The sequence below is a fragment of the Macaca nemestrina genome, chromosome 5, assembly GCF_043159975.1.
Source record: "Macaca nemestrina isolate mMacNem1 chromosome 5, mMacNem.hap1, whole genome shotgun sequence".
Lineage (NCBI taxonomy): Eukaryota > Metazoa > Chordata > Mammalia > Primates > Cercopithecidae > Macaca > Macaca nemestrina.
This window is the reverse complement of record NC_092129.1, coordinates 9,040,415-9,050,290: the sequence shown is the minus strand read 5'-3', so window position 1 is coordinate 9,050,290 and position 9,876 is coordinate 9,040,415. Positions and strand designations below refer to the sequence as shown.

Sequence of the window (9,876 nt, the reverse complement as noted above, 5' to 3'; positions counted from 1 at the left end):
CTGAAAAACAGAAAAAGTAAGCAATTTTATAGAACCATTTGCCCACAGATCAAAAGGAATTTTGATCAAATTGACTAGTATAACTCAGGAAATTACAGTTATTAGTCATTAAGCATTTCAGGTAGAATTCTCATCTTTTCCAAAGTTTCACTCAAATACAACAGGTCATAAGACCTCACAATCTTCTAGCAACAGTAATGGAGCTGTTACAGTATTTGAAGGACATGGTCATCTACTATGTACAATGTTTCTGGAGGAAAATAAAACTTTTAGAGCAGAGTCACCTGTATTACACATCAATGAGATGTCAGGCCACTTCAGGAATGACTGTTCCACGACAGTCCATGTGCATTCAAATATATTAAGTAGTCTATAAATTCAATGTCAAAATTAAATTGCAACTGTCAACAAACACAAATAGAGGACTTATTTATTACTTTCGTTATATTAACCAGCTTTTCCAACTGAAAACTGCAATACTAACTCTGCTTTCTGCCTGGAATTCCTTATAAGAAGGGTGCTTTAGGAATTGATTTTTAGTGATGCTGAGCTTTTTTTATAGGTTTGTTGGTAGCTTGCATGTCTTCTTTTGTGAAGTGCCTATTCATGTCCTTTGCCCATTTTAAAATGTTTTTTGCTTCTTGTGAGGTTCCTTATAAATTCCGGATATTAGGCCTTTGTCAAATGCATAGTTTGTAAATATCTCCTGCCATTCTGCAGGTTGTCTCTTTAGTCTGTTGATAGTTTCTTTGGCTGTACAAGCTCATTAGTTTAATTCAGTCCCACTTGTTTATTTTTGGTTTTGTTGCAATTGCTTTTGGGGACTTAGCCAAAAAATTTTTGCCAGAGCCAATGCTGAGAAGAGTATTTCCTAGGTTGTCTTTCAGAATTATTACAGTTTGAGGTTTTACATTTGAATCTTTGGTCCATTTTGAGTTATTTTTTATATAGGGTGAAAGGCATCCAGGTTCAATTTTCTGCATATGACTAGCCAGTTAATCAACAGAAATGCAAATCAAAACCACAACGAGATACCATCTTATACCAGTCAGAATGGCTATTATTAAAAAGTCAAAAAAAAAAAAAAAAAAAAACAGATGTGGCAAAGCTGCAGAGAAAAGGAAACACTTATATACTTACACACTGTTGGTAGAAATGTAAATTAGTCCAGCCACTGTGGAAAGCAGTCTGGAGATTTCTCAACTTAAAACAGAGCTATCATTTGACCCAACAATACCATTACTGGTTATATACCCAAAGGAAAACAAATCATTCTACGAAAAAGACACATGCACTCATCCGTTCATCGCTACACTATTCACAATAGCAAAGACATGGAATAAACCCAGGTGTCCATCAACAGTAGACTGGATAAAGAAAATGTGGTACATATACACTATGGAATACTACATAGCCATAAGAAAGAATGAAATCACGTCCTTTGCAGCAACATGGATGAAGCTAGAGTCCATAATCCTAAATGAATTAACACAGGAACAATATAAAAACAAATACTGCATGTTTCACTTATAAGTGAGAACTAAACACTGAGCACACCTGGACATAACAATGTACACTGTGGACTATGAGAAGGAGGAGGGAGGAAAAACTACATATTGGTTACTATGCTCACTACCTGGGTGATAGGATTCATACCCTGAACTTCAGCATAACCAATATTCCCATGTAACAAACCTGCACATGTACTCCTGTATCTAACATAAAACCTAAAATTAAAAATATAAATTAAAAAAATAAAAAGAACTCACTTTTGTGTAACTGCAATAAGAAATGGAAGTAGGTAGAAAAGACAAAAATAAAACTTGAAATTTTACAGAAAAATTTGCCCAAGACAAAAATCCAGTTTGTCATAATAATATAGCAAATGTACTTAGATACAAATATAATTGGTAATTCTAATATAATACAAAATAATCAGGCTAACTTCTCCATTACAAGTATATTTTATAATCATTTTCCTGTTAGCAAACATAAGCAAAGCTGAAATTCAAAGGATTTGTTCAGTACAATCCCTTGTGAAAATAATTTTTCATTTAAAATATTAAATAGTGTTAACTTTCAATACTTGTCATATTTAATTTATACTTTATGTGTGTATTAATTTTGAATGTATTTTTAGTATATGTTTTTTAGGATTCATTGCTATTCCTTACAACCTAGATGAGCTATAAAATCACCAGGCTAAACTTTCAAAAAAAAAAAAAAAATGTAGGCCAGGTGCGGTGGCTCACGCCTTAATCCCAGCACTTTGGGAGGCCAAGGTGGGCGGATCACTTGAGGTCAGGAGTTCAAGACCAGCCTGGCCCATCTCTACTAAAAATACAAAAAATTAGCTGGGCATGGTGGTGCGTGCCTGTAAACCCAGCTACTCAGGAGGCTGAGGCACGAGAATTGCTTGAATCCGCAGGCGGAGGTTGCAGTGAGCTGAGATCACACCACTGCACTCCAGCCTAGGTGACAGGGCAAGACTGTGTCTCAAAAAAGAAAAACAAAAAAAGTATCCATTTAGTCACTGGGAAGGGAGGACTTACAACTCCTAAAATTCCAGTTTCTAGAGAAATTCAATTATGTAAAAAAGCAGATTTCCAGAACTTCACACATTTGGCTGATTTTCTAGTTGAGAAATCATGTGAATTCACACAGACCTGGAGGTTGCTAATTGCCTGGGCTTTGTCCCACTCGCTGAATGTAGAGGCCCAGTGCACCCCATGACTGGTGTCCCCAGCCCAGTCTCCTTCCATGGGACCCTGACTGTGCCTGGGATGGCAGAGTAACATGAGGAGGGGGAGGAAGGGAGGAGAGCTTGAGATGGGAGGGATGGCAGGATGAAGCGAGGCAGGGAGGAAGGTGTGTGCCCAGATGAGCTAAACAAGAGACTAATGACTGGAAAACTGTTTTTCAACATTGCCCTAGATGTTCTAGGTGTGAGGGCATTTAAACAATGTTTAATCATTAATAACTTCTAAATAATTATAAGTGTAAAACAGTAATGGAGAAATAAGACAGCTACAGAGAATGCTAAGTGCATGAAAAATATACTACATGGTCTTGTGTCCACAAAACTAACCAGCATTTACAAAAGGGCTCCAGTGGGGATGGCATTTCTTTAAAATAGTAACTCCCCTGAACCAAAGAAGCCAAAGTTCCCAGAATAGTCTGTGCATTCACCTCTCCATACCTGGGCTTTGGCTGTTCTCCAGGGTTGGAATGCATCTGCAGGTGTGGACATCTACATTTACAGGCCTCCCTGTCTAACCCAGGGGCCAGCAAACATTGTCTGCAAAGGGCCAGACGGTAAATGATTTTGGCTTTGTAGCCTCTTGATGCTGCTGGTTTCTCCCTCCTCGTCCTCTTCCTTCCCCACCCTTAGAAAATGGAAAACCCAGGCCAGGCATGGTAGCTCACACCTGTAATCCCAGTGCTTTCTCTTCTCCAAGGCACACCCTAAGGACTCAAACCACAGCCTCTACGAAGCTTCCCGTTCTGCTGTTTCTACCACAGCTGTGATCACTTCCCATGGTAAGGACACAGTCCCATACACTCTCCTGCCTCTCTCCTCCAGCATGAATCACACTTCTTCAGGCAGAGCTTTGGTGTCTTATTTCGATTGTATCACCTAGTCACTAGTGCAATGGCTGACACCAGAAGAGTGATATACTTTTTCTTTGAGACGGAGTCTCTCTCTGTCACCCAGGCTGGAGTGCAGTGGCTCACTCGGCTCACTGCAATCTCCGCCTCTGAGGTTCAAGCAATTCTCCTGCCTCAGCCTCCCGATAGCTGGGACTACAGGTGCCCACCACCATGCCCAGCTAATTTTTCTATTTTTAGTAGAGACAGGTTTCACCATGTTGGCCAGGATGGCCTCAATCTCTTGACCTTGTTATCCGCCCGCCTCGGCCTCCCAAAGTGTTGGGAGACATATCTTTATTTAATTAAACATTCCTAGACTCCAGTTTTCTCACCTGTAATACTGAATATTTATGTTTCTTTTAATCTCTAAAATTCCATAATTTCACTTTTGAGAAGTTCAAATACTGTATCTTACCTCAACTATTTAAATAATGAGTTTAATTCTTCATTCTGCCTATACCAAAGAACAAAGCATCTTTTTACTTAACTTGATTTCTTCCCTTCATGCAGGACAGTCCTGGGTGCTCACAGGAGACAAGTTTCACACACACAGTTCATGGGGTAACAGCCTTTTATATATTTTTCACACGTGGAAAATGAACATAGACATGGGTCTTGAGAAGGGTAGTCAGCTGCATTCTGAGCCAGGCATTCAATTTCCAAAATAACAAATTTCCTCTATGTTCAGTCTCTGTTCCCTCCCCCTCTTTCTCCTTCTGGGTATTTTACCAGAAAATTAGAAGTCTTTAAAACCAAATCAGTGCAATAAAATGTTTGGCTTTTAGGGTGAAGTCATCAGTGTGATGACATGGCAAGATCCTACATATTCAAAAGCGTCAAATTTGACTTTGCTTGATTTTATATGAGACTGTTAGTATTTTTGATGCCATTTGTAGCCTGCAATTCAAATATTCTCCAAGAGTAGACCTTATGTCATGGCTTTGTTAACATCATTTCATCTCATTATTAAGTTTTCTTATTTTATTATAATAGCATTAATTTTCATTACTCTAAGAAATTATTTCTTAATTTGGTTGACATTTAGATCTTTCAACTGTCATTATGATTTAGGAGTTTGTTGATTCTTAGTGGTAATCATAGAAAAAACTGTTTCAAGGAAAACAATTTCGTGATGATGAAGAGCCGCTGATGATTCCACTAATAATTTTACACAGGCAGATCTGTGACTTCACACAAGTGAATGCCTCAGCCACATGACTAGCCTCCGGGTTTGGGGGCTTGCTAGCCTGGTCGATTTTGTGTGCACTGCTCTCAACCACAATGGCATGAGGCACGTTCGGAGAAAAAGCTGGCTCCCAAAAGAAAATAACCACTTACGAAGCATCCTTGAGTGAAGGAATTCTGTAAAAATTGAAACGGTTCTGTCCTCCTGCGTGCTGTGACTGAAAAGTAGTGGAAATTACAAAAATTAAATATTCTGAAGGCACTTGCCAAATATCAGCAACAGATATATATTACTTAAATAGTAATATCATTTGCCCACAAAAAAAAGTTGATGTTAAATTGCTCTCATTTTCATATACTCTTAATCTTATGATTGGACAACACATTTGTTTTTTCTGTTGTAACAAGTCAGTAGGGAAAAAAAAAATATCTCAGTGACATGAATTTTTGCTATAAGCCCAACATGAAATGAATAGCACCAAATGTTTGGCTAAAAATAGCTTTGAAATTTTTGAGCCCTCTCCACCTCCTGTGGAGCAATGTGGGGGGAAAAAACAACCACCAATAAATAAGTTCGAGTTCTGTTTCTAACCTTTCCATTTTACAAATGAAGACACTTGGCACAAAGAGGTTAAAGAGACTACTGAAGGTAACATGCCTTGTTAGGGGCATCTTAATGGAATATATTAGATGAACCCAGGCAAATGCATGTTCCTGCTCAAGATCGCTAGAGAAATGTTGTTTCTGTCCTCCGGGTTTTCACATTAACAACCAAGAGACAGTGACTTGTGTAAACAGTGGCGCAAAATGCAGACATTTTGGGAATGAAACAGAAATGAAATAAACACCCATGAAGAAGCAAAACAAATGGGCATGGTGGCTCACAGCTGTAATCCCAGAACTTTGGGAGGCAGAGGCAGAAGGATCCTTTGAGCCCAGGAGTTCAAGACCAGCTTGGGCAACATACAGAGACTCAGTCTCACCTGGGAATGGTGGCATGCACCTGTAGTAAATCAGGAGGCCGAAATTCGAGGGTTGCTTGAGCCCAGGAGCTCAAGGCTGCAGTGAGCCATGATAATGCCACTGCATTTCAGCCTGGCAATAGAGTGAGAGTCTGTCTCAAAAAAAAAGGTCCGCGGAGCAAGATGGCCAAATAGGAACAGCTCCAGTCTCCAACTCCCAGCGCGAGCGACACAGAAGACCGGTGATTTCTGCATTTTCAACTGAGGTACTGGGTTCATCTCACTGGGGAGTGCCGGACGATCAGTGCTGGTCAGCTGCTGCAGCCCGACCAGCGAGAGCTGAAGCAGGGCGAGGCATTGCCTCACCTGGGAAGCGCAAGGGGGAAGGGAATCCCTTTTCCTAGCCAGGGGAACTGAGACACACAACACCTGGAAAATCGGGTAACTCCCACCCCAATACTGCGCTTTAAGCAAACAGGCACACCAGGAGATCATAGCCCACACCTGGCCGGGAGGGTCCCACACCCACGGAGCCTCCCTCATTGCTAGCACAGCAGTCTGTGATCTACCGGCAAGGCAGCAGTGAGGCTGGGGGAGGGGCGCCCGCCATTGCTGAGGCTTAAGTAGGTAAACAAAGCTGCTGGGAAGCTCGAACTGGGTGGAGCTCACAGCAGCTCAAGGAAACCTGCCTGTCTCTGTAGACTCCACCTCTGGGGGCAGGACAATAACAAACACAGCTGAAACCTCTGCAGACGCAAACGACTCTGTCTGACAGCTTTGAAGAGAGCAGTGGATCTCCCAACACGGAGGTTGAGATCTGAGAAGGGACAGACTCCCTGCTCAAGTGGGTCCCTGACCCCTGAGTAGCCTAACTGGGAGACATCCCCCACTAGGGGCAGTCTGACACCCCACACCTCACAGGGTGGAGTACACCCCTGAGAGGAAGCTTCCAAAGCAAGAATCAGACAGGTACACTCACTGTTCAGAAATATTCTATCTTCTGCAGCCTCTGCTGCTGATACCCAGGCAAACAGGGTCTGGAGTGGACCTCAAGCAATCTCCAACAGACCTACAGCTGAGGGTCCTGACTGTTAGAAGGAAAACTATCAAACAGGAAGGACACCTACACCAAAACCCCATCAGTACATCACCATCATCAAAGACCAGAGGCAGATAAAACCACAAAGATGGGGAAAAAGCAGGGCAGAAAAGCTGGAAATTCAAAAAATAAGAGCGCATCTCCCCCGGCAAAGGAGCGCAGCTCATCGCCAGCAACAGATCAAAGCTGGACGGAGAATGACTTTGACGAGATGAGAGAAGAAGGCTTCAGTCCATCAAATTTCTCAGAGCTAAAGGAGGAATTACGTACCCAGCGCAAAGAAACTAAAAATCTTGAAAAAAAAGTGGAAGAATTGATGGCTAGAGTAATTAATGCAGAGAAGGTCCTAAACGAAATGAAAGAGATGAAAACCATGACACGAGAAATACGTGACAAATGCACAAGCTTCAGTAACCGACTCGATCAACTGGAAGAAAGAGTATCTGCGATTGAGGATCAAATGAATGAAATGAAGCGAGAAGAGAAACCAAAAGAAAAAAGAAGAAAAAGAAATGAACAAAGCCTGCAAGAAGTATGGGATTATGTAAAAAGACCAAATCTACGTCTGATTGGGGTGCCTGAAAGTGAGGGGGAAAATGGAACCAAGTTGGAAAACACTCTTCAGGATATCATCCAGGAGAACTTCCCCAACCTAGTAGGGCAGGCCAACATTCAAATCCAGGAAATACAGAGAACGCCACAAAGATACTCCTCGAGAAGAGCAACTCCAAGATACATAATTGCCAGATTCACCAAAGTTGAAATGAAGGAAAAAATCTTAAGGGCAGCCAGAGAGAAAGGTCGGGTTACCCACAAAGGGAAGCCCATCAGACTAACAGCAGATCTCTCGGCAGAAACTCTCCAAGCCAGAAGAGAGTGGGGGCCAATATTCAACATTCTTAAAGAAAAGAATTTTAAACCCAGAATTTCATATCCAGCCAAACTAAGTTTCATAAGTGAAGGAGAAATAAAATCCTTTACAGATAAGCAAATGCTTAGAGATTTTGTCACCACTAGGCCTGCCTTACAAGAGACCCTGAAGGAAGCACTAAACATGGAAAGGAACAACCGGTACCAGCCATTGCAAAAACATGCCAAAATGTAAAGACCATCGAGGCTAGGAAGAAACTGCATCAACTAACGAGCAAAATAACCAGTTAATATCATAATGGCAGGATCAAGTTCACACATAACAATCTTAACCTTAAATGTAAATGGACTAAATGCTCCAATTAAAAGACACAGACTGGCAAACTGGATCAAGAGTCAAGACCCATCAGTCTGCTGTATTCAGGAGACCCATCTCACACGCAGAGACATACATAGGCTCAAAATAAAGGGATGGAGGAAGATTTACCAAGCAAATGGAGAACAAAAAAAAGCGGGGGTTGCAATACTAGTCTCTGATAAAACAGACTTTAAACCATCAAAGATCAAAAGAGACAAAGAAGGCCATTACATAATGGTAAAGGGATCAATTCAACAGGAAGAGCTAACTATCCTAAATATATATGCACCCAATACAGGAGCACCCAGATTCATAAAGCAAGTCCTTAGAGACTTACAAAGAGACTTAGACTCCCATACAATAATAATGGGAGACTTCAACACTCCACTGTCAACATTAGACAGATCAACGAGACAGAAAGTTAACAAGGATATCCAGGAATTGAACTCATCTCTGCAGCAAGCAGACCTAATAGACATCTATAGAACTCTCCACCCCAAATCAACAGAATATACATTCTTCTCAGCACCACATCGTACTTACTCCAAAATCGACCACGTAATTGGAAGTAAAGCACTCCTCAGCAAATGTACAAGAACAGAAATTATAACAAACTGTCTCTCAGACCACAGTGCAATCAAACTAGAACTCAGGACTAAGAAACTCAATCAAAACCGCTCAACTACATGGAAACTGAACAACCTGCTCCTGAATGACTACTGGGTACATAACGAAATGAAGGCAGAAATAAAGATGTTCTTTGAAACCAATGAGAACAAAGATACAACATACCAGAATCTCTGGGACACATTTAAAGCAGTGTGTAGAGGGAAATTTATAGCACTAAATGCCCACAAGAGAAAGCAGGAAAGATCTAAAATTGACACTCTAACATCACAATTAAAAGAACTAGAGAAGCAAGAGCAAACACATTCGAAAGCTAGCAGAAGGCTAGAAATAACTAAGATCAGAGCAGAACTGAAGGAGATAGAGACACAAAAAACCCTCCAAAAAATCAATGAATCCAGGAGTTGGTTTTTTGAAAAGATTGACAGACAAAATTGACAGACCACTAGCAAGACTAATAAAGAAGAAAAGAGAGAAGAATCAAATCGACGCAATTAAAAATGATAAAGGGGCTATCACCACCGACCCCACAGAAATACAAACTACCATCAGAGAATACTATAAACACCTCTACGCAAATAAACTGGAAAATCTAGAAGAAATGGATAATTTCCTGGACACTTACACTCTTCCAAGACTAAACCAGGAAGAAGTTGAATCCCTGAATAGACCAATAGCAGGCTCTGAAATTGAGGCAATAATTAATAGCCTACCAACCAAAAAAAGTCCAGGACCAGATGGATTCACAGCTGAATTCTACCAGAGGTACAAGGAGGAGTTGGTACCATTCCTTCTGAAACTATTCCAATCAATAGAAAAAGAGGGAATCCTCCCTAACTCATTTTATGAGGCCAACATCATCCTGATACCAAAGCCTGGCAGAGACACAACAAAAAAAGAGAATTTTAGACCAATATCCCTGATGAACATCGATGCAAAAATCCTCAATAAAATACTGGCAAACCGGATTCAGCAACACATCAAAAAGCTTATCCACCATGATCAAGTGGGCTTCATCCCTGGGATGCAAGGCTGGTTCAACATTCGCAAATCAATAAACATAATCCAACATATAAACGGAACCAAAGACAAGAACCACATGATTATCTCAATAGATGCAGAAA

At 40.9% G+C, this 9,876-nt stretch overlaps 1 protein-coding gene and 1 long non-coding RNA gene across 11 annotated transcripts in view; both read right to left on the bottom strand.

The window, feature by feature from the left end:
• PRKN (parkin RBR E3 ubiquitin protein ligase) overlaps positions 1-9,876 on the bottom strand; it is a 1,377,649-nt gene that overhangs the window by 1,273,222 nt on the left and 94,551 nt on the right. The window lies entirely within an intron of this gene.
• Positions 1-9,876, bottom strand: part of LOC139363057 (uncharacterized) — a 92,630-nt gene that overhangs the window by 59,946 nt on the left and 22,808 nt on the right. Inside the window, exon 2 of the long non-coding RNA XR_011622937.1 lies at positions 4,990-5,054. This is a non-coding gene — a long non-coding RNA (uncharacterized lncRNA). The remainder of the gene's footprint in view (positions 1-4,989; positions 5,055-9,876) is intronic.